The 25,862-nt window shown below is 41.1% G+C and overlaps 1 protein-coding gene across 3 annotated transcripts in view; it reads left to right on the top strand.

Moving 5' to 3' along the window:
* Positions 1-25,862, top strand: part of dlgap4a (discs, large (Drosophila) homolog-associated protein 4a) — a 72,126-nt gene that overhangs the window by 2,416 nt on the left and 43,848 nt on the right. For 2 of the 3 annotated variants that reach the window (XM_046396705.1, XM_046396707.1), the window contains exon 1: positions 13,793-13,955. The exons of the other annotated variant lie outside the window; for it this stretch is intronic. The gene's annotated coding sequence lies outside the window, so the exon portion shown is untranslated. Of the gene's footprint in view, positions 1-13,792; positions 13,956-25,862 lie in introns of those variants that run through there. 3 annotated transcript variants of the gene reach the window in all.

Below are 25,862 nucleotides of genomic sequence, written 5' to 3'. Positions count from 1 at the left end.
CACAGCTCATAACAGCAAATACTATAGGAAGAGTTTTCTATCTTCTGTTTCCAAAAAGACAGCAAAGAGAGAGTTAGGCTCTTGTGTGTCTATCCCGCTGTGTTAGAGCCTCAGCATTATAAGGCCTTCTGAAGTGTGACTGCCCATGCTGGGGCACATTAGCTGTACCATGAGGAGAGAAAGAGCAGAAATGTCACAAGGTATCGGCCTAATTGACATTTCAATGAACGTGGACAACAGTCTCTAAAGCCCAGTGTCTTTTCTTCTCTTCTTCTCTTAGTCTCCTATTTCTGTCTGTTTTTTTTGTTTGCTTTTTTTTTTTTGCTGTCTCTCCTCTGCCAATCTCATTACTACATCTGCTGTATGTGGTGGGAGTAAGGTCAGTTGACAGACACAAGGTAATTACAATATATCAGATTCGCCGCCCTTTCGTGTCTCTCGACCTGCTGTTTTTTTAGCGAATGATGTTGTGCTATAAACAAGTTAGCATGGATTTCTTACATACTTTCCTGTTGTTATGCCTGTTGCACTCAGGTTCATGTTTGAGAGGAAAATGTGTTTCCTGCCTGTTTGACTTCAAAAGCTGATCTCAGTCTGTTGCTGCTCCATATTAACATGAGCACCGGGCATCGGTGTAACTTCAGTTCAGACAGAAGTATGGCAGCCATGTGTACACTTCCTTCTTTACCACGAAGTGTCTTAGTGCTCCATCTGATCAGCTGTTGTCTCATCATCGCTCTCTCCAATTTGTGGATAAAGAGGACTCAAATGGAGAGCAGACTGGTACAGTTTCATCTCTGAGGAGAGCGGCTCATCTCACTCCACATTACTTCAACACATCAACACAGAGAGGTGTTATGACCTTGGCAACGCTGCTCTCAGTCCACCTCGTGCAGGAGCTGATGGAGTGTTTGAAGGTGATTAAAGTCTGCCTCCTCTGATGTTGCTCTGTGCTGCTGAGTCAGTGACCTTTCCTGCCATTAGGTCACGCCGCTAAAAAATCTCTCCTCTCCTCTCCTTCTCTCCTCTCCTCTCCTCTCCTCTCCTCTCCTCTCCTCTCCTCTCCTCCTCTCCTCTCCTCTCCTCTCCGGACGATTGTTTATCAAACCAAAAGACAAACAGTTTTCTGCATCACGTCAAAGTTTGTATCTCAGTCCTCTCTCAGTACTCATCAGAGTTGTAACATCTCACCATTTCCACTTCTTGTAAGAGCTCAAAATAGAAGCAACTGTTTTACCGCAGACCCCTGACAAGCATCTTGTTATCTCCCCGCATGTGTCATTTTACAATAAGTTCCTGCCTGGGCTGTGTCGCTGAATGGATCCTGTGACACAAATTTGCATGTTAAGCTGAGCGTTCCTCACCAGGGACAATTAATCAGCACACAGCAGTTAATGAGTCTGTGTCCCCTGGTGATTAATTGTGTCTCATGTGTCCAATGTGGGGAAGATCCCAGCAACAGCTGTTTGTTCACGTCAATGTTTTCATGGCAGACAATTATTTTTCATTCAGCATCCGAGGAATAATAGTTTTCTCGGGATATTAAGCATTGAAATTGATTTTAAATGCAATCGAAATTTGAACAAACAGTTGATAAAGATGCGGATTATTTGTTCTGCTTGCAGTTCACAATCAAACACAACTAAAAGCTAATTGTTATGGACAAGAAATAAAACAGCCTTGATGGAGCAGCAGCCTAACATGACTGAGAGGCATTTGTTGTGTGAAAGAAGAAGCAGTGCAGAAGAGCGCAGAGGAAGCTGTGGAAATAATGCAGGGTGATATTCAAAGCTCTGGGATATTTTGTTTTGTGACTACAAAGAGAATTTCTATTCTATAACCTTTGCTTGAATTTCTGGGGCAGTTCTTGGTGATCGTGTCTGTGGGTGGTTGTGTGTATATAAAAATAATTTTCAGACAGGGACAGAGCTCACAGGGTTTCATTGTAATATCTGCTGCCCTTGAATCACAAGTTGGCTTTAATTACTTCTGTGTAAATATAAGAAAACTGGTGTTCAAAACAGATTTTGCCATTTGGAAATGCTGCTTCCCTCTGGCAGGGGAAATCAAATGCATAAATTCACATACATTTTCCAGAGAGCTGCAGGATGGCAGAGAAATGTTCTCAGATTGACTTTAATGTGTTGATGGCCAAGCATGTGGGAACATTGTGGTAAACAAACATGAATGTGCAGTCAAGGTGGAAGGAAAAATTGTACTTTGCGCAAGGAAAAAGATCAATTCCTGACTCAAACTGCCTGCAGCAAGAGTCCCTCTCATTAACGGCACATTAAATTGATTGTGCCGTCATTAATTTCATATATTCTACTTGCTGTCTGGTGATCAGTCGTCAGTGTGCACAGACAGTAGGCTTGATGGGAAGTCAGAGAGCAGATCTAAGCCCTCTGAAGATTAACACCACAGGATGTCTGCCTTCTGGCTTCTGCCACCGATTACTTTCACTCAAACCGAGACCTGACCCCGGGTGAGCCTGTGTCGCAGCCCTGGCCCCAAACACCATATGGATACGGTATCACATGTTATCATGCTTGTTGCCATCTCGACTTATTACTCACCACACCAGAAGATTGTTTTCACCTTTTGACATACATGGATCCACATCATTTCATGCACAGATACCAGGATCAGGGTTCCACATGTCAGTAGAGATAAGTAGATAGATGACCAGTGGATATGAGCCTGTGGCTGAAAATTTTCATGCTGTAATTAAGCCTATTTGCTTAAAGAGATACTCCACTGTACTCATTTTCATTCCAACAGATACTAGATCTGAAAGATATAAAAGCAACCCCAAAGCCAGACTGTATTAACTCATTTGTTTGGGATTGTTCAGTAGTGTTAAGAAAGACAAAGTATCGCTAGTCTTCTGTGAAAATTACAAGTTTAGTTTTTTAAACTTAGAATGCCAACATTTTTACAGTTAAAATCCTAAACTGTAAGTTGACTTGACCACACTCTTGATCTAATGCTACAGCAAACATTCCCCGAGGGCATAACTTCCAACAGCTCGTGTATCTGTTGACTGTAAACCCAAACAAAACTATATTGTTTCAGTAAAGAGGTCAGTGAAAGGCTGATTTCTATCTGATTTCAAGCTACACACAGCGAGTACTTTCTCACACAACAGCAGGACACAGTGAGGTTGGTAGCCTTGCTGAAGTGTTGCCTGCAGCTCTTTAGCAGCTTACTGTAGCTGCTACATAAAATCTCATGGCTATTGTTAGTAGGCCTTCTCACAGCTGTCAAGCTAGCATGTTAGTATTGGGAAGTTGTGGCTGCACTTTCTTTGCAATATATCTGCCTAGCCTTGTGGGAGGACTCCGGTCATGTCCCATGAGAGCACGGTCAGAGTGTGCGCCCATAGGCAGGTATGTAGGTAGACAGACAGGTAAGCCGTCCAATGAAATGATTGGATTGGCTCACAGGCCTGTAACAGCAACATATACTGGATTCTTTTTTTGGCAAATGTATTGATTTGTGTATCAGGATGCTGAGAGATTTTCTACATAGGAAAAAGAAAGCCTCTAAACGGCCAACCCCAGCACTAAGGAAAGGTTTGGGTGGGGCAATTAAAACACTCTGTTAGGGTTAGATAAAGATCATTACTATTCAGTTTATTTTTATAGCACCAAGTCAAAACAAAGGTTATCTCATGACACTTAGAGTAGGTCAAGACCATACTTTTTAATTTAGTTTTTAATAGCGAGACCCAATATTCTCCCATGAACAAACACTTGGCAACAGTGGCAAGGAAGAACTTTAGCAGGCAGAAACCTCGGAGCAGACCCCAGCTGTAGGTGGGTGGCTATCTGCCTTGACTGGTTGGGCGGTGAGAGAGAGAGAGAGACAGAAAGAGAGAGTGAGAGTTAATAAAAATGCAAAAGATAATTTTGTGATGAGGCTCAAACTTTGATCTGATGCGCTACACGCTCATCCACCACCTCAACACTGTTAGTTTTAGCATCCCTACAGAAAGGACACATTAATTGTTTCATTGGCGCTGAGCATAGACACTGAATAAAAGTTGTGATTCAGTTCCAACACAGTTCCTACTGCATTGTTTAAAATACATATCCACCTTTTGAAAGTGCATCTCTATATCTTGGTGATGGTCAATGTGGAACTTGAGGTAACAGTTTTTCTTTGAACTGCACATATGGCATCCAAAAAATAACAGCTAGACTGTGAGAGTTCCTCACGCCTTTGTGATTAGCTGTTTCAACCCACATTACCCAGGAGCGGTTGTCAGAATTTTCAAAAAATGTAAGTATTCATGTGGTGAAAAATGCCTCCCTCTCATTATTAGGCCTTTCATTTTAAAGTATCTACTATTTCTCAAGGAGGACATCGACCTTTAATATGTTAATGTGTCTCTACAGCAACAGCAGTATCCTGGCAGTCAGTGTCCTACTCTCATTAGTTATTTATTAAAAACACACACACATAAAAGTGCTGCATGTGGAGGATACACATTAGCGTGCAAACAGCATCAAATTCAACAACTGAGAAAAACTTGCGTCACTTCGACAAGCCAGTAGGTTGACATGCACTTTCACGAACACATTCATACACACACATACTGTATGTACACACATGTACGCATTTGAATGGAGGACTTCAGGCAGGAATACTGCAGCTCTTTGTGGAATGCAGATTAAACTAAGCTTGAGTTGGAGACTGGGAAATCACACCATGGCTTTGCATTGATTTAATCCTGCCTGTGCGCAATGTCAAGATCTTGTATAATAACGTCATGTCACTTCCATAGCTTGAGATAACAGAACAGTTAGAAAACTGCAGCGATATCACAACTTCCAGCTGCAGAGTGCAGTAAGTGCCAAACCATCAAGAATACATTCATGTACCTTGTGACAGTCTTACATGAAAGTCTACTTATAATTTGAGATGCCAAGAACATTTTAGTGTAATATTATTGCTGCCTGGATTATGTTCAGTAACATTTTTCAGTGAAGGAATTCATGTTTTTGCACCACACTTAAGTCATAGTTGGATGATTGAGCTGCAGGACGTTGACACTAAAGATCATTATGATGTAGTTTAGGTAACAAATGGGCTTTGGGTAAGTTATGGGAAAGACTGAGGTAAACACATTGATCTTTGCCTATTGTTACCAATCACACTCTTTGTGTGATATTGAATTGCAGCTGATACTGTAGGGAAAACAAAAGAAGTATGTTGTCAGTCAGTGTGTTGCTGATACATTCAGTGTGAACATTTTGCAACTTTAGTTAACAAATATGTTAAGTAAACCTGCAATAACTGATTTTTGACCACTTTTGTTATGCAGGAATTTCTGGGACTACAGTACTTATTAGTTATTCAACTACTCTCATATTGTTCTTGATTTTTTCCTCACATTTCTCTTAATAACTACTTAGGATTTTTGTATTTTGTTGTTAAGTGTTTTGCACAATTTTTTTTTTGCAATTTATTTTTTCACAGTAAGGGAGGATGTGATTCTTTAAATGTGCAATAACAAGTTTTTGACCATTGTACTAAAACCACACAATATTGTGTGTTATGAATACAAAAGTGACATATCATCATCTTGTAATACTAGTATGGTGAATAGCATTTAGAAGCATTTAACTTTCTTTTAGCTTCCTTTTGTTCTCCACCAACCCCTGATGGAAATATCTTAGCTTAGCTATCAAATGCTCCTCTATGTCCGCCAGCTTTAGATGTTAGATGTGTTTGTCTGTTGTTTGGTGCTGGACAGACATGCAGTGAGTTTTTTTCTCAGTGGACCGGAAACCAAAACTTTGAGCTAAAAGACGCTATCGGCCCACTGTGACAGCTGATAATTTAACGCTTTGCTCATCCCCTTTAACATCCATCATTTTATGCATTGTAATTTTGTAAATACTGATCATAGCCCCTTTAATGACCATCAACTTGTTGTTGTTGAAAATATTTGTTTCTGCATTAGTCTTGAAAATATAGGTATATTTCAAACTTGTTTTATGTAGGAGACGGAGCTACTTGTGACCACCTAGTCAAACTTTCACTGTGTGTGGGCCTTGTAGGACGTTAATCCATGTTTCAGGTTTTATTTTTTTTTACGTTATCTGTTTTTAATGTGTTTTTGAAGTTGGTTTCTACATGTTTTGTTGGCCCTGTGTCTTGTTTACTACATTAGTAACTGGCAACCATGTTTGGTCAGGAGAGACTCTCGAGCGCACCCACACAGCCCCTTCACTGTCAGGGCCACAAACAGTCAAGAACAACATTCAACCTTGTGACATTACACACACGAATCCTCCCCTCTTCCCACACACACACACACACAAACTTTGACTGTAGCTGGAAGGAGTGATGGTGCACTGTGTCATTCTCAGTGGTGAGGCAATTTGAGGCCTGTCTCCCTTTTCACAGATAGATGCAATGTGTCCCCCAGGACTGCAGCTAAACACAAACACCCTCATGATCACTCACCCTCACTATAACCTTGAGGCTAAATAGAACAGTTTACCACATGACACAAGGTGTGCTACTATGTTTGTTTCTTAATAAAGTTTTGGTCCTCAGTGCATGCAGTCTATCATCCTGGATGCTGTCAGTGTATTAACTTCTACGTATACCTTTGCCAATAACCATACAGATATTTTTCGTCCAGACATCTGTATTAGTTGTACAAGCTTTCAGCCTAAGGTTGCTTCAGTTTGCCTCAGCACAATGTTTTATTCTTTGTTAATCCCTGAGGTATAAATCTTCCCAAACTGAAACGATAAACCATCTAGTGCTCTCTGTTTTATCTCAGTGATTAGCATTGCGAGAGATTTGCATGACAATGCGGTCACCATCTTCACACTCTTAAACTTAACAAAGGCATTAGCATATATTTTATCGTTCTCTGTTTCTATGCTGTCTATATATTATTCATGGTGCGTTCATATGCATTCTCACCCACTGCACAAAGTCAGACTTGTTGTGTTTAAGTAGTACTCAGGGTGGCATGAATAATTGCTAACACACGATTATATGAGATCTTGTCATACTGTCGATGCGTGTTCATTATGTCCTCACCACCTCATCATACAGCACACGGTATAACAAAATAAATATATAGAAGGTAAAACCAGGGGCGAACAAAATATTAGTAACCAACCACAGTACTTAACAGACTGATTTGCTCCTGTCTTATTATTATGGCTAATGGACATCAGTGCTGTGTGTTTTCACTGGATTTAGAGGGAAGATGCGTGATGCAATACAGCAACTTTCATTGCTCTGTCACTGCGTCAGGATTAGCCACACGAGTAGAGAACTGACTGCTGCAATTCCACTGCTGTCTTGTGTTTGTGTGCAACTAAACCTCACAGTCGCTGCAGCAGACTGTCTCTGTTGCTGAGATTTCTTCAACATGACTGGACCTCCTGCCTCATTGTCGTCCTCCTGCGTGGAGCGTCAGTCAGTGAGCAGGTCACCCTGAGCTGTCGGTTGTAAATTCGTGCTAACCGTAGGACAGCAGGAACAGACTCTCGTCTGGTCTCCATCCTCACCCTGCAAAGGTTATACATCCTTGTTTGTTTCTACTGGCAATGTGCCTTCATTGTAAACACCACTGTTGCATAATTCACAGCATGAGGGAGGCAGCTGTTCCTGAAGGCTGGCAGGTAACAGGGCAGCAAGACGCCCCTGAGCCTCGCAGGAGGCTGGAGGGCAAATCCCACATGACTCAGAGATTCCAGCCTTTGCCAAAGGAATGCTGTCTTTGATAAAGGAGATGCCTTCTTCTCGAATCCTATACATTTCAGTAGGTATTGTTGCAGGAACATGCACAGTCGGGCATTAGCGCCAGACTAATGACAGAACTAATGTTAGTCTCAGATGCTCCACCTGCACGGGGAGCATCTGTCTGTCATCACAAGGCTATCTCACTATTTATTAATCTGTTGGGGGTGGTAATGAATTTCATCTGGAGAGTTGCAAAGGGCTCCCAAAGGTCGCTGTTCGCACTTCGGCTTTCTCTATCTCCTTTATTGCTCCATCTAATCCTCCTCTGCTCTATTTTAATTTGTGTTTCACGCAGAAACTCATATGTACAGTAAATATCATCACGTTCTGCTGTTGTTACATTTGCTCTTCGTCATGCAAGCTGAGAAACTGTTTTAACTTCAGCCTTGGTTTGATCAGTCGTATTTGACAACCAAAAACAGACAAAATACATTAGGAAAATAATTTGCTCAGATCAGGACTACTGGGGCCGATCACTGATTGTTAGAAGCAGTACTGTGACAAAGGAGCTGCCTTAGACTTTACACCGAATTTACTATAGTAATCATGAAAACAAAGGTCACCTAACAAAGTAGTCATTTAAACCCAAACCCAACTCATATGCCCAAACCAAACATTAACCATTTCAGCACTGTCACATCGTAAATGTGACTTATTTATTAACATTTAATTGTAACCTTTTGGACGGTGCAGACATGTCTTCCTGCTGATTGGGGTGTCAGAAACAACCTATTTTGCTCTTTAATTTGGAAGACAGTTACAGTAACATGTACTCACTATTTATCCAAAATACTTTGCTTGAAATTCAAACATGGTTTACATAGTTTGGTGGTATATGGGTGTGATTCAATGGGCTAACACAAAGAAAAGATCCTCTCCTTTGTATTTAGTGAACTCGATTGAGATAGCATAGAACTGAACTGAAGTCTTTTCGGAATTTTTGGGGGCTTCGGTGTGCGGATGCCTTTTTCTACACACTAATGTTTAAATGTATGCACACCGTAATTGCTTTGACAAATCATAGGTTTTGACACAATATAAACTTTTAGTACCTGCAGTATTTGTAATGCTAAGTGAGAGCTCGTGTTGATGTTTTCTCGCGTGCCACTGGGGATTAAAATAACCAGTTTTTCAGTTGTCAGCTCGCAGGCCACATCCAGCCCAGAAGCCACCTGCCCGAGCTTACGTAAATCTGGTAAATGACAAATTATGTAAACAACACATAGTATATAGCTTTATGAAATAAAGTTGTTGTCAGTGAGTTAGCCATCCAGGAGAAAAAGAAACTCAGTAGTCAGACAGTCAGTAAACAGTCAGCCAACTGACCAACAGTGGTTCTTGTTTCTGCAGTAACAAGATGGATGTCTGGTTGTTGTCTGGGCTGTTTTGTTGTGAATGCTTAGCATGCTGTAGATTAGCCAAAATGTTTTAAAACTTGAGAGGATTGAGATTGAAAGAGAAGAGAGCAAGTGATTTCTGAATGGTGGAGGGGTTCCACGAGGCAAATATGCTCTTTGGTCGCTGTGTGATTGTTTCTGCCTGATCCTCCTGCATACGCTTGGTCACTGCGCAGCGTAGAGTCTCATTAGTATGGGTGTCAGTGCCTCTCCTTCAGCTGAACCTGCCATGCCACTACTGTAGTAGAGCTGCTTGCCTGCCTGCCGCATTGTCCCTGGATGGCCGATGTGAGTCTGCCAGCTCGGTCTCCTCCCAAGGATGACTGAAATGTGGGCAACCGTCAGAAGCTGAATGTCATGATTCAACCCAAGGAGATTTTTGTGTTGGGCAGAACAGCAGAGCATGTTTTATATGCATGTATAAGGAACAGGGGACATAAACAAAGCCTGCATTAGAGTAAAAACAATTTAAATGCGTATGAAGGGGAGAAGACTGGTCTTCTGGTCAGATTCAGTGTACAAATCTTGCTATTACACTGTATATGATGACTGGAGACTGCAGTTAGATTCCTGGCTGTCAGTTGCTGTCATACCCATCTTCATCAGCCCATTTTTCATGTCTTTCTCTTCGCTCTCAGCTCTCAAAAAAGGGCAAAATGCCCAAAGAAAGTCTGGATTTTTAGTACTTTTTTTATAACAATTTTTGATATGATCTCAGATGGAAATGGTTCAGCTAGTCTCAGATGTGGAAAACTGAAAGCCTGGTGTATTTGTTTGTTTAGCCTGACAGTTTTGGCTGTTGCTGCACTGCCTTTCTTAGAACACAGGTGGTGAAGTACAACACAATCTCAGGGCAAACCTGACAGTGAGAAGGAAAGTGACATCAGTGATAAGACCCAATACCTCTTTTGGAATAAAACACATGTTAGCGTGACGGGCTAAGCTTTTGGATCCGGGAAATGTCAACATAAACAGAGTGTGAAAAGGAGACTTTCGCAGCACACATTCCAAGAAAGCAGTGATGAGAACAGCCACGAACACCTGAAGTCGGCAATCTCAGATCAGTGTAGGGGAGCAAACCACACTGTGGGAGGGGAACAGACGTGCCTTGTCAGAAAATAACAAGAATCACTGGTGGAAAAGCCACAGAAATCTGCAAGCTGGCTCACAGAACAAAGGGGCCATCCACCTAACTAATCCTTGGGATACAGTCCTTGAAAAACTGTCAGTCAACACCGGAAGTCACTTTCTTACCTCCACAAAGAGATTTGATGAGCTGGTGGCTGCCGTATTTTATGCCTGTAAACTTAAAGGTAAAGTTTGACATTTTGGGAAATATGCCTTCACATATTGTTCCCGATGTGACTCTCATGTCTGTTTAGTTAATAAAAAACTACGATCTTCTCATCCAACTTTGACTAAGAATGCAAGAATGCGTGTTTTACAGAATGTCAAAATTCAAAGAACAATAAAAAGTAAATAAGACTGTGACGCAGGCCTGACATAGCCCCACACCTTGAGTATGCAACTATTGGGCCTATGAAAAAAAGGACTTAGAGTACCGCTGACGGTTAATAAAATGTATGAAGTAAAAACAACTCAAAAATATTCAGTCTTTGTCTCATCCAACAAACTATTTACTGAGCACTGTCAGACAGATGGACAAACAGCCTGCAGGGTTTTCATCAAGAACCTCATTGAGACCTCAAAACTCAGCCTCAAGGGCTTTCAAGTCCTTCCTTTTCAACGTCCCAGTGTTAAAGCATTAAAGTACAGTGAGGTTTATACTGGCAATGAACGGAAGGAAGGGATGACTGTATAAGCATGGAAAAGAGCTGAGCAGAGAGATGTTTATATATTCTCTCTCTGCAAACTCTGAGCCATTGTCCTTTGTCCCTCCTCGTGGCCAGAGGATAAACTCTCCTCTCAGTCCCTGCTGCTATGTCATCACTGCTGGCCTTCATTCAATCAGCGCGACAATAAGATAAAACTGCACTGCCTTTGCAAAGTCACCTGATAATGCAATATTCCGTTTTTAGCCTTCACAGCAGTGGCTCATCTATTCACGCTCATTGCTGTGCTTCAGATCGGCGCACAACACAAGACATCTCAGATGAAACTTGTTATTATTAGAGCTTTATTTCGAGGTTCATTGATGTAACATTACGTAAACTGGTAAACAATGCTTGGCTTTGTTGTGCTATGATTACACCAGGGACCTGCTGTGTGGTTTGCCATTTCCCACTAACTCTAACTTTAAGACATCACATTTCAGTCGTCATGGTTTCGTGGCCCCCCTCCCACCTGCTCCATGTAACATGCGCCACAGGAGTAAGAGTTTTTTTCCAGGCATGATTTGGAGACACTGACACCCAACCGTTTCGTTCCTCATGTGCTCACAGTAGGACATATTGACATGTTGCCTCGGTGTTTTTTGATAATGCATTTGGTCCTGGTAGATAAGAGGCCCATACATCAAACTTGACAGATCTGTCGAGCAGCAGCCTACCTCATCACTTATATTCTGTTATTCGTCCTATACAATTGTTTTTCTTTGGCTGCGGTACTCTGATGCATTTCTGTTTACCTACTTGTATTTTTCGCTCTCTGTTAGCAGTTTTTTTGTTAGTCCAGGATGCTCATTCTTTATTTATTTTCTCTCTTTTTCTCTCAAGTGTTTCTCATTGTCTCTGCCCTTGTTACTGTCAGTTCTTTCTCTTTAACGTTCTCGCCATCCTGGCACAGTCTGTCGCAAAGACTCCGTCTCAAATTTTAGTTTGACTCAGAAATTCTCGTCCTCTCCCCTTTTCACATTTCATCGTGGGTGGGTGGGGGGGTTAATGAATGTAGTTTTTGATGAACTGTGCGCTGCAATGATCGCTTCTCTCTCATCTTGCTGGTAGCAGGAGCCTGGGAGAAATGGAAAAAGTAAACAACCAGCCTGAAATGTATTTAAAGATTAGGGAGGCCTGCATTTGAAATTAGCTGTGTTAGCTGCTCCTGAGGGTAAACAGTGCGGGACAGGCCCATTTGTCACAAGCCGAAGTCTTAAAGGCAGAGCGGACTCGGCCGAACAGGTGTAGAACACAGACGAAATGCCAGCTGAAGTGATGGTGGTTGCGCTTTGGTGAGGAGGTCGCATGTGGTGTTAGTGATTCATTTGTGTTGGCCTCTTTCATCGACACGTGTTAATTTAAATGAGGCTGCCATTCCTGGTGCTGATGAAAATGAACATGGTGGTGAAATGCGCCAGTCAGTCTCATACTTTTAACGGTAAGGCTTAGCGACTAAAGTCAGCTCCGTCTCAACACTTTGATTTTGTGTAGGTCTTAAGGGTGTAGAGGCTGCACCTACAAAGAATGCACAAGGAAATCAATTCCCCCAAAACACATCAGCGTTGGTTCAGGCTGGGTTTGATTCATGGGACACCTCTTCTATTGATCGAGCCCGCTTTGTTTTGAGATCAAGGCCTGCCCCACCCTCCCCCGCGGCTCAACATGTGATCAGGATTTGCATTCAGCATTTCATTATCAAAGACTTTTCGGCAGTCTGGCACCTAAAATGCTGATCCCTGTTTCTGAGTGATGTATCCTTGAACAAAGAAACTGTAACTTTTGCATTATTTATGTGCTTGATGTTTGTATGCTAATATTGAATAGGCTATTTTTTTTTTTTCCCCCATGACATATGGCTGCTCTCACCCCAGTGGTTCCAGCTGACCGAGACCATTACGCAATCAGGGGGAAAAGGACAGCAAAGACAATTTTCCTTTTGTTCTCTGTTAGTAAATCTTTTAACGACGTTTTTAAAAATCGTGTATCCACAATTCTAGAAGTCAGCATGTAAAAATACGATCTACGTCTCAAAATCTGTTTATAGCCTAAAGCCTGTCATAGCTCCGTTCGATTAAATTTGACAGCATAAAATATGTTTTATGCTGTTTCTCCCCCGCTTCATTCATTTTCTGTCAAAACAGCTCAACTAAGTAACCTCTTTATCGTATCAGCACCCACTAACAGATTACAGACAACACAAAAATCCCTTATTTTTTTTTAACCAGCTGCTTATCACTTCGTGCATCATCCTCTGGTTCCACTGAATCTGCTCATCAGCAGACTCCACTGTAGGATGTTCATGAATTTTAAGTGTGCCTCCGAAGTAAATCTGACTAACTAGCCAGCCAACTAGCTGACTCACAGCGCAGTTATTTGATGTGATCAACCGGTGGTGCTGATGTCAGGAATTATTACTTGCAGCCATATTGAATGTGACAGTTTCTGAATCACAAAACACTTTTTTCCCCAGTGTCTAAAGCTTGAATGTGTTTCTCAAACGGCAAGATACATACACAAAACTTATACCCAGTAAACAAATGATAAATACTGCATGGAAGGCAAAACAGTCACGTAAATCTGTGCACACAGTGTGACATCTCGTCATAGATGTATTTCTGTGTGTTGTTTTTGTTTCCTGTTTTATTTTGGTACTCCTTTGGCCCATCAGTTCTTTACTTCCACTTCCTGCATTTGTTTAATGGTGAATGTATACCCTGCTTTGATTGGTTTCACCTGTGTCTCATTGCCTTGTCTTCTTTAAGCTGAACTCTTCCTCCCTTTTATTGCCAGTTTGTCTTAGTACTTCAGTGTCTCCTGTTCCAGCATTTGTCTGCCACTTTTTCTTTTGGCCTTTTCCCTTTTTTTTGACCCTGACTTTGCCCTTTTGAATTTGTTTGCTTGCTGGACTGACATACCGTGTACCAGCCCCTGGACATTAAAGACTGTGAGTTTGACTTTGAACCTATTTTCACGAGTCGTGCATTCGAGTCCTGTTCTGTGTATGGTTACCCGGCTTAACATAGTGACTATTTTTGTTTTTGTCACCCAACACCTGGGGCTCTCCATAGATATAAGATTTTATGCAGTTTTTACACGGCTTCATTTCCGTCACACATATGCTTTGTAACAAAATGCAGGCGAACGCATATGAAGCTCCATCAGCTCCAGTGTTAAATAGTTAATCTGAACACATACAGCCCCATATATATTTTATTTTGCTTCAGGAATTGCAAATGCATGTTTTCCAGATCTGATTCCTCTACATGACAGAATACATGCAATAAAAGACATTAATTAGTAATCGAACGAAAGCACATTCAGATACTGGAAGCAAAAATTGGCCTGTTCTTTATTTTCTGTACAAGAGGGGCTGTAAACATGGCCGAAGCCCAAGTGTGGGATAACTGCAGTAACAATAGCTGTCAGATTATTAGCTAAAGCCAATGCCACTTTGAGATTTCTGCACAGAGCCATTTCCTTTTCTTTGATTATTGGTGTTAAAGCAATAAAAATAGTTTCTCGCTATTCTTCAGTTTGTAATCTCCTCAATATCAAATCTCACTATAAGCTCATGAAAGGTCAAGGGTGGCGTTGTGTGGTCTTATCGTGAGATGATAATCGTAAATCCTGCAAAAACGGCTAAACTAATTGAATTCTCCTGCTATAGCTCTCGCTTTAGGCCTGTCCTTAAAACTAAAGCACCTTACCAATAACCGAAAACACTGATGTGGTGACAATGAACTGAAAAAACTGAGGAGCCGTAAAAACCACAACAATAAGCTGAGAGACACTGAAACACTTGTGAAACAGAGGGGAATTGTGGATGATAATTCTGTACTCTTTACCACTAAATCCATTCATGTCCACTAATTTATTTATGAGAAAATTCCAAACGTGAGAGTTCATTCTAATACAGTTTTACTTCATCAAGTCAAAATCAAAACAAGAATCCTTTATACTCGTTTTAAAGAACATTTCAGGAACCACACAGTTCGCAGTCACTTGATCATTTGATGTGAGTATGCCAATTATGAACCTTATGATGAATGCTTCCCTGCAGTAATTATAATACTAATTACAATTTACAGATGATCTGTATTGATTGTGACACCGGTCACTGTCTATTCAGTGTTTACTATTTCCTCTTAAAGCTATAACTCAGCAGCACAGACAGCAATCCATTGAGGGGAATGAGAGGAAGCGCAGCAACTATGCATCAATCGAACGATTAAGATTTCTCTCATGACTTATGTGGGTGCTACCGATGCAGTTGAGCATAGTCCTGACAGCAGCTCTTGAAATGAAAGCCTTGGTGATAAGATGTGTTACCAAATGTTCCTCATGAGTGTGTGCGTGTGTGTGTTTTGGTGCAGCTGGCCTGACAGCAGTATGATGGCTGTGTGTGATGAGGAGTGCTCATAGCAGGCTGACCAGAGTAATGAGAAGTGCATGGCTGCAGCTGATACTCCAGGGCCTGGCTCACCTGAAATGGATTCCCACTCACGCACCCACACAGCCGCAACCTCACCCTAATACAATATAAACTTAAACCATTTTAGAGGTCGCTCATAACACTTCATTTATCAAGCTTTTTTGACCACCTTGCCACTGTGCGTAAGATTTATGTGCGATGCAGTTCAGGCTCTAATGGCGTAAGCCCCTCTTCACTGTGTCAGTGATATTGACTGAGCTTTCCTAAAAGTTGCTGTGGGAAAATTGAGCAGTTTAAGAGCATTAGACCCCAAGGAGATTAATTCTCCTCTATTTATCATGTCTGTTGCTGTGTCGAAGGTTGCGTGTAGTTCCTGTGGTTCAGACTTCAGGCTGACCACTCAGGCTTGATCTCACTGTCAAATCAATAAGTTGAGCTGTCTCCCGAGTGTTGTACTCCAGAAGCCCCTTGGCAGACATTTGATCAGAGGGGGGATTGTCTTTAGTACAAGGACAGAAGGTGGTTAGGTGGAGTCTCCTTGTAGCTTGATGGGACTAGTATGTGACCGTCACCTTTCCTGTAGAAACAGGAAAACAAATTGCAAGGTGCTTCCGTAGTGCAGCCGTGTGGCTTCAGCTACAAGTGAAACATGAAATAGATTTAACACTAAAACACTAAAACACAGCACAGAGGTCTCCTGAAAGTTATCACCTTAGCAGTTATGCTCTTTTATCATGACGACCGCAAGGTAAAAAGTAGAAAAACGGCGTTGAAGTTACAAAATTAGTCTGCCAGGAATGTGACGAGGTTCAATTTTTTATTTTTCCTGTTTTGTTTCCTAAGAATCCACAGCCATTGTGTCGACGTGCTCACAATGACTACACTAACATGTTGATGTTTAGCAGGTTTGATGTTCATTTAGCATGTTAGCATGCTAACATTCACCAAGTAGAAAATACAGCTGAGGCTGAGAGGATTGTTGTTCATGCAGGTATTCAGTGAAATTTTGACCCGATAGTGAAGAGAGATGAAAAGATAAGAAATCATTAAAGTTTCTAGGCTTCATCTTCTGGGGATCAAGAACGTCTACATATTTAATGGAAATCCATCTAATAGTTTTCAGTCTGGACTAAAGTGATGTACTGTCAGGTTGACATTGTCTCCAGGGCAAAGTGTGTGTTGTTCTGGATACAGATGTCCGATGAACATTTAAGTCTTGAATTGTATTACTTATGTTACTTTTGTTAACGGTCCCAGTGCGAGGAGCAAAACAAACAATGAAATCGTCTTGTAATCACTTACAGTATGTCTACATGCTATTGTCATTTAAAAACTGTTGAATACACACTGAAGAGCTGTATCTTTGTATTTGTTCACATATCCCTTTTCAGTGTAGGATTTTAGTCTAATAATGTCAGCCTTATCTTTTAAAGGCAGTGACGAACTAGTGATCAACTTGATAGATGCGTTAGAGAATTAATGGATGGACGGATGAGTGTGAAATCAGACTTGTTTCAATTTGATCTTACTGCATGCTGCTGCCAAATGGACATTTATGCGAGAAGATCATCTTGTTCCATTAATAGGCTTTACATTACATGTGACAGCACAGCCAACATTACAAATAGCCTTTTTCAGGCAAAAAAAACGGTTAGAGACAGCATGATTAATGGAGAAGGAACTTGGCAGAAGACTAAGGTCCATCAGTATCGTTTCTTCATCCAAATAAATGAGATGCAGCTTAACTAGCTTAACAGTGCTATAGCACATCCAGCCAGTTGCTTATGACAGGGCTGAATCGTGTGTTTTCTGTCTCACCTGCAGACGACAACAACAGCCCTCTTTCTGTCCGTCTGATATTATAGCCCGAGCACTGATGCATGACATAATGTGACTATCAAACTGATGAAGTTATTCAGCTTGAATGGGCAAAGAGTATTGCTTTCATATCAGGTGCAGATCCCTCGAGGCTCAGAAGACCACTTTCCTCAGCTGCACCTGGATATGACTACACCGTTCACTCTTCAGCAAACCTCCTGAATAATTCTGGGGACAGTTTAAAAAAAATATATAAAAAATCCTGATTGAAGTGTGAAAACACCCCAACAAAACATGAAATATAACAAAGGCCCAGATGAATTTTGGCAGCCTAATTGGAGTCACAGCTGGTCCCCATGTTAGGTTTTCCACCACTGCCTCGATATGATTAATTTATTTTGCATTTGTAGAGAAGCTGCTGCATCGAGTTCACTGAGGAGATAAAAACAACAAGTCCCCCAAATTAAATGACAGAATACGATTGTGGTTGCCCTCGAGAGCGACTCCTAAGTGTTTTCTGATCCGAGACTCAGCAGAATGGCATCAATAATAAACACTTGATCAAGGTTAGGTTAATTAAGGTTACTTTTAAAAAGAAAAAAACACTGAATGTCAGTCGGAAAGAGGGCACAAACTGCGATCTCCCTCGTCAAAGGCAAATGTTTTATTCCATCCATTCCATTCCTCCCTCAGCTCCTCCAAGCGCGGCGATCATACTTGATTCGGTCACCTGTTATACAGTATTTATTGGCAATGTAGAGTTTCGTCCCAAGTCATATCACACATTGTAGGTGAGACTGGCAATGCTGCACTGTATCCTCTCTTCTTCTTTGACTGATCTGTTAGTGGCTCATGCTGTTACACTAGAGACAATTATTAGAGCAATTTCTGTTGTGTTCCTTTGTATTTTTTTTTTCCCACAAACACCCCAACAAATTCCCTGTGCTGAAATTTGTTTTGTTAAGGAAAAAAAAAAGAAAAAAGAAAATCAACAATGCTCTTCATTTTTGCCACCCGCAGCGCCTGGCTCGTCGGTTTGTGTCGCTGCTTCCTGCTTTCTTGTCCTTGTTGAACCACAGAAGTTGGTGCCATATATTTCTGTTCGTGATGTAACTGATCAGCGTGACGCCTTTGCAGCGCCTTGATGTTGCTAAGCGGTTTGCTGTCATGTCCTCTAGTGTCATGTGCCTCGTCATTGCAGTCTCTCTCTCTCATATGGAGGCTCATTGAGTCTGCTGTCGCTGACATCATTCAGCTCTGTTTATAGATATCTGAGCTAATGGAAGACACACAGATTAGATGGTTAAACAACTTCTTTATGCCCATATGGTTTTATTGTTTCTTTGTTTGTGATGTGCAGGAAGCAAAAATAAAGAAAAAGGAAAAGTGGACCTTTTACAAGTTCACTTGGCTTTCTTTCTTTTGGTCTGTCCACATGTACGTTTCCCGAAATGACTGATTTCATTTCCCAGGGTGCCTCTAGACAGTCCAGTAGGAGTGAGCTAATTTTATTTTGATTGTGTAATGGAGTGTAATGGAACAGAAAATAGTCACACTGTCTTACAATGTGGATTTTTGTATTTCAGTCTATCAAATTATGGTCTACTTAATCTTCTGTTGATGGAGAAATTAAATGTTGTGCCTTTAGTTATTTTACACTGTTTTCTTATGACTGATGACCTGTGCAGATGTTGAAGTCAAACTGAAAGGGAAATTTATTAGATTTATTTGGCGTTTTGATTTCATTTTACTTGTTTGGACAAACCTGTAATTATCAAAAAGGAGAAATGGAGGTTTTATTTATTTGTCTGCTTTGGTATGTTAGCATTTTGAAAATACTTACTGAAAATATTTTGTATTATCAGTTTAATGTCGATGGTCAGGCAACTAACCAGCTAGGAGAACGACACGTGGCTTATTTTGACACATCAAACCTTTTATATCAAGATTTGAGGGTTTGGTTAAAGGATCTGCCACGCACAGAGAAGATAACTTCATTAAACTGACAGGGTTCACATGTCTAAAATATAAGGGAGAGTCTCTAAATTGAGTTATTGCATACATACACACACACGCACACACACACAAAAAAAACTGTGCTGCTTTTTAGGTGCTGTACCTATTTTCCTACAGAGGAGAAGTCTTTGGAGGACAGTGCCTATTAGTGCGTGATTGACAGCAGTGGAATTTCTTATGTAATCCATGGAGGGACAAGGACATTGTTTTTGCTCGCTTTCTCTGTCATCTGAGTTTAGTGGCGGCTGTGAGTTTTTTCCCCTTTTGGTTCAGCTCCCAGGGCCAAATGATTCAGAGATGCTGTCACATGACACAAGATAATGAGTAGACTGCACTACTGCAGCATGACAGCGAGGCGGTCTGCTCGAATACATTGCGGCAAAGTGCGTCTGAGCATCCAAGGACATTGCTTTTTTACTTAAACAGTCGTATGCGTTGTGTTTCATTGCGTGCGTGCGAATGCTTATGTATATTTGGATTAACATACAGTAAGTATACTGTCTGTGTGTGCACCTGCTTGTACAAGTATGTATACAAGTGTATATAAGTGTATGTGTGTGTGATCTCAGAAAGAATACCCTGGCCTTGATACAGAATGCACTTTTATGCACTGCCAAGAAGACCTGTCAGTGCAGCTTCAACTTGAGAGTCAGTGTCCTACATCCATATGAAATCCAAGCTGCCTGTAATTTTTAGTTTGTTTGATCTGTACACCCTAGACATTGTTAGAATTGGAAGACAATGCTTGGGTAATTATCTCCCTAACTGAATCCAAAATCAGTTTCCAGATGTCCACCGCGTGCTCTCTGAAACATCTCATTTTGTCGTAAGCAGAGCGCACTGTGTGATGTGTTGCTTTGAGTTGTTCCCTGACAGACGAGTGCGGCTTCAAAGTTTCTCCCCACCGTATTATCGTCTTGCTTTTATGTACCGTTATGTATGTTTCATCTCAGACTGCGTAAGTTTAACCTCTATAATTTGCTGAAGTAGGATTTGCATTGTATGACTTTTCTCAAGCAAACGCCCTTTGTAAGGACATTCTGGGCCTTTTTTTCCCTTTTAAAATAGCAAAACCAGAAGAGGAAGGCGTGCGTTAGCAGAGAGAGGGTTTTATAAAACAAGACACCTGATTCTTAAGGCAGTGATTCAGCAATCTGATGTTCCCATGAATGTGGGGCACCCAGAAAGTGACCAATTGGGGAAAAAAAAGGGGTCAAAATAGAAGCAGAAGACCTTAAAGTATCCTGCCACTCGGGATCCTACACCTCCCATCATGCAACTCAGTGCCACTGAAAATATGCTGTGTGGTTCGCTTCATATGTTCAGATAAAGACTGGGGTTAGGGTTCTTTTTTCTGTAAACTGTAGTTTTTTTCTGTGCTCACAAAGTGATTGTTGTTAAACTAAAACTCATGAAGGTTTCAAACGCATTTGCAGGAACAGGCATTGTGTTGAGTTAAAGAAGCCAGTGAAGCTGAGGCGAGCCCTGACGTAACATCATGACCTCAGCTCTCTGTAAATTTATGATCTGGTATAACTACGACGATATCACTATGATGTCATCAGAGGTCATCTTTTTCAGAAGTGACAAAACTCCTCCGGAGGCAAGTATTTAAATGACTTCAGCATCTACATGAAATCTTGCATGAATGAAAGAAATTCATTCAAGATAGCACAGATTTCCTTTTTAAATGAATAAAGACCAATTCATTTTGACATTCTGCATAATATCTACACTGTAATTACGTAATTTCTACTACCATGTAATAAGGATAACATTTTGTACATTCAGCATCAGTCATCAGTTATGTATGTCTTTTAACGTTTGTCAAATATGCATAAATGTACTTTTGTAGAATAAAATTTTACATTCTTGGGGAAGGACATAATTAAATTTAAATGTAGCACCAGAAACACTATTTTGTTGGGTCTGATGGGGACGATCCGTATATACAGAGCAAAATTTTCTTTTTGAAAGAATTTGACTCTTAAGACCAACCACAACCAAGACTTTGTTCATTCCCGCCTAATGAAGAGTTGTTTGGGAGCCTTGAGCAACTGTAAATTTTAGATTACATGATTTAGTATTACTGAACATTACTGATAAAACATTTGTTTATATTTGTTTATATTATTATTATGTTATTACCCATAATTGGAGGGTCACAGAGGACGCAGAGGGCTTCTTCTTTATCATACCAGCCATATTTTTCTATTTACAACAGTTTTTAAGATTTTTGATGTTGTTTCCATCTAATTTTCAAGCCCTTCCTTCCGCACTTTGCTGTTGAGGTTATGTAGCATTACGCAATACCTCCTCAATCTTTAAAATGCCAACCTATTTTTGGCTGAATTGCCTGAATGCAGCCACGAGAACTATCACCACTACAATAAGTATAATTCCATGAACTGAGACAGTAGAGTGTAACACTGGCTCAGCAGCAGAAGGCCACTCGTCACAGTGTTTTTCCTGCATTTGCTGACGCTCCACTGAACCCTCACACAGACTATTGGGCCATGTTCTCATAAATGTGCTATACATGTCTGTGTTCAGCATCTTAGCCTTTTTCAGCACAGAAAGAGCAGGGAAAGATCAGTCTGGCCATTCATGTGTATTCAGGCAGAAGGAACAACAGCCGGGTGCATTCTGTAGCGACTACAGCGACTTCTATCTTCCTCTCCCCTTTTAGAAAGACCATGCAGAATTAACCTGCCTGCTCCTGCTCCAGTCTCACATCTCCGTGAAAAGCACCGGCGCTCACATATACAGTGTGAACACACAGTATACACGCACGTTTATGGCACTTACACAGCATGAGTACAACACGATGGCGCACGCACACAGCATGCGCGCACTGCATAAGTCCTCCATCATGAATATAGATAGTAATGAGCTTTTCTTCTGTGTCTGGGTTCATGCTGCTGAGAGGGGATTGTCCCTTATGGCAGCGGTGGCACTGTCACCAAATGAAGATATGCAGTTCATCTAAAACTGAATATCACCCTGGCTGGGATCCATAATTCATTATCTAAGTGAAGACGTGACTCTCATGAAGTGGATGAGATTTAAAGGCTCAGTGGCAGGGGTGGATAGAACAACGGCCCACACCAGGTGCCCTCATTCAAACAGCAGCTGAGATCACTCCCTCTGTCTCTCCCGTATCCCTTCGAGAGGTGAAGTTCAAGGCTTGTCATTCCAAGAGGTTATCTCTTGCTTCTAAAGAGCTGCCACAGTCCCTGTCATTCAGTACTTATGCTAATAAGCGTGAGGCAGCACTTAAAAGGTTTTAATTCTCGCTGTTTGACACTGTGCCATAGGTGATATGTCTAAGTAGCACAGTAGTAAGCAAAAGAAACATGTAAAGTGTCATAGTTTGCTCTTTTATCAATGCAATGAATAATATTACCGTGTTTTTTTTTTATGTTTTTCACAGTACAGTAGTGCCAGTATATCCTAAATACAAGACAATGTAGCTGTGTCCTGCCACGTTATGTAACAGGAGTCTACAGTCATGCTCGCGGCTCTGTGAGGCTGTTCTGCACTCGGGCACAGCAGTGCTTTGAGCTGCACGCTGACGTCAGTGTGGCAACGTGTTCACAGTGACGACGCTAACGTGCTGATGTTTGCCATATGTAACACTGACCATCTTCAATTCACTCAAGTCTGAGTCTAAAAGTTGATTGTGACCTGATGGTCGTATTAGAGGAAAAGTCGAGGGTTCACCTGTTCATCCTCTAACCAACAGATGTCAAGACATTTCAACCCATCCAAAAGATGGTGAGAAATTATAAATGAAAGCCTTGACCTGTTGGTAGTGCTGGATGAAAAGTCAGCAGGCCTCATCCTCTGCAGGTCATGAAATTTTCACAACAATCCATCCACGTCTGCGGTGATGTTTCTGCTAATAAAAGTTTATGTTCATATATGTATTTATACAAGATGTGCCGATTGCTTTTAACTTTACAGACTTTTAATGTAACTTTTCCAAACAATGTCGTGGTCTCTGTTTTCTAATACTCTTAGCCGAATATCGTTTTGCAAAGTCAGAAAGACAGAAAATGACAAAAACAACAACACCAGCAACGACAAAATCAAACAAACAAAACAAAAACATCACAACGCATGAATACGACACATGAATAGACAAAAATAACTGGCATACATTAATACTCAAACCAGAACAACATGGTACAGGATGCTGATGCAAAGTAATATGTCCCCATATATCAGTAACCATACATATGATTGTTTACTTGTCTGCAATGTCCCAGCCTGTGATCAATAAAGTATATCTATCTATCTATTACTTATTATGGTTAATGCCTTGATTTTCAATTGGCTGACGGCCTGAATTTGTTGTTATTAATTACTATTATTACTATTGATAAAATACTCTAACAAGCAGTTGTCATTTAATGTAAATACACACTATGTTCGTATTCATGACTGTGTGTATTGCCTGTTGCTGCTTCGATCTGGAGTTACTATGTTCAAATCCATTTACATAACGATTATTGAGCCTGCTAAAATCTGTGCCACGTTGGGTTATTGCTTCCGGGAACATTTACTCCTACCGCTATTACTTAATTAATTATGGAGTGGCTTTGTAGGCTAGATTTTAATCCACATCTCCCAGTACTTTTCCAAGACTGTACTTCATTAACCATAATTCAACACTTTAGCAGGTTAAATGGAGTAATATCCCCGCCTGTAACTGTAACTCAGAGGTTTTCTTCTGCCCTGTAGTGGCAGCTGCATCCAGTTTATTATTATGAATAATTCAAACGATGCACAAGGCCACTTTTAATTTAGATATTCAGAGCAGCTATGTTTACTGCGTCATCCCTTTCACAGTCAGCACTTTTGTATTTCCATTTTGTGCTATGCGCTCAGTGAGCGGAGGCTGCGAGAAAGACAATGAGTTGAAAGAGGGGGAGAACATGAGGAAGCATTAATGCAGCGGCACAGATAACAGTGTGCGTGTGTGTGCGTGTGAATGCACGCACGCCGCAGCTCTCAGGTAGATTGTTGTGAGATTTGTTTAGCCTGAACATCTGCTCTCTGATGTCACAGTGACCTAATGAAACGAACAGGGAAACAGCCAGGGTGTAAGCATTCACGCCGCTCATGCAATTCACAGCATCGCTGTGGCATATTATCTGGCTTTCACCCTGTAATTGATAGTCCTGCCCACAATTAGTGAATCGAATAGTAATTATACCTGCTGTTCTGTTTGAGCCATCTAACTCCAGGGGGTTAAAGGCAATATTTTCCCTGTACAACTCACCCTACAAATTACCATGATGATGGTACTTATAACACTGTACAATAAAATAAATGCACATTGTTATTGGCTGGCAAAATAATATATTGGCATAAGTTTTAGGGCCAAGTTATCTATAATTATTTGTTTTGTTTATCTCACACATGCAGAGAGTAACATTACATTGGAGTTTTCTGGGGGGGTCTGCTGTAAGAGATCGTAGCAGGCAAAGTTGGACACTGAAGGACTTCTGCTTCTGTGAGCATTTGCCTCTCACTGCAGGACATGTCAGTCTGCGCTCACAGCGTTAATTATCCAGAAAGATGGCTTTGGAGACAGGTAAGGGATATACAGGGTGGAGGCAGGTGATCCAGAAAACACACAACGCTAACCCACCACTCACTTCTCAACATGGATCTTGTGTCAAAAATGACTGGCCTATGAAGTATGAAGGAACACAGAGGATGCTGCGGCCCTTTTGTGTTGCCTTGTCTCCTCAGTGAACTGTGTACATTTTTACACGTAAAAACTGTCCAGTTTCACTTTCAGCCGGCCTAAAGAAAGACATGACTCATGTGGATACTGTTTGCACTTAGACTAAAACCATAATGGTCTGAGGCCAGGCACTGTGATGCATTTTCTCTATTCTGAATCAGCCCTTTTATCACAGAACATTTTGAGCTGTCATTATTTTGGGGAACATAAAGAAAAAGCTTGTCCTGTGAATAATTGATAACTAACTGCCAGTCTATAGTTTGTTTAGAGGACCAGACAAAAATAGCTAACTTGCTGAATGTCTAAACTGCTGTCATATCTTTTGCACCTAAAAAAAATGATTGGCGCAGTATATGCAGAGGATCGGACATAATTATCACATCCTCTATGGCAGAGAGCATGAAAGTTTCTCATTTTCTTCCCTCTTTGTAGGGATCATACATTTCCAAAAAAAACCCAAAACAAAACAAAAAACAAAAAACTGTGTCCTCTGCCTGGCAGAACTAGCATCATGACAAATAGTCTTGGCAAAGCCTTTGGCCCATAATTAACACCAGTCCAATGAGGAGCCATTTCTGCCTACAACCTGTCAGGCCTGTGCCCACAGTGGCCTCACACATCAGGGCCAGTGTGTCAGAGCAGATCTCCATTCACACCCAGTTCTGTCCTTATGAGGCTCGTCTCCCTGGCCTGCCTGTCTGAGCTCCCCGGGGTGTTGCCAGACGTACAGTTTCCACCAAGCTTCATGAACTATTAGATCAGTATGGTGGCCATCAGTATCACTTACACCCTTTGTAATATGTTGACAATATAACAGGTATTTATAG

This window comes from Scatophagus argus, chromosome 8 (genome assembly GCF_020382885.2).
Source record: "Scatophagus argus isolate fScaArg1 chromosome 8, fScaArg1.pri, whole genome shotgun sequence".
Taxonomy (NCBI): domain Eukaryota; kingdom Metazoa; phylum Chordata; class Actinopteri; family Scatophagidae; genus Scatophagus; species Scatophagus argus.
Note: the sequence above shows the minus strand (reverse complement) of the source record. Positions and strands in the feature narration are given on the sequence as shown.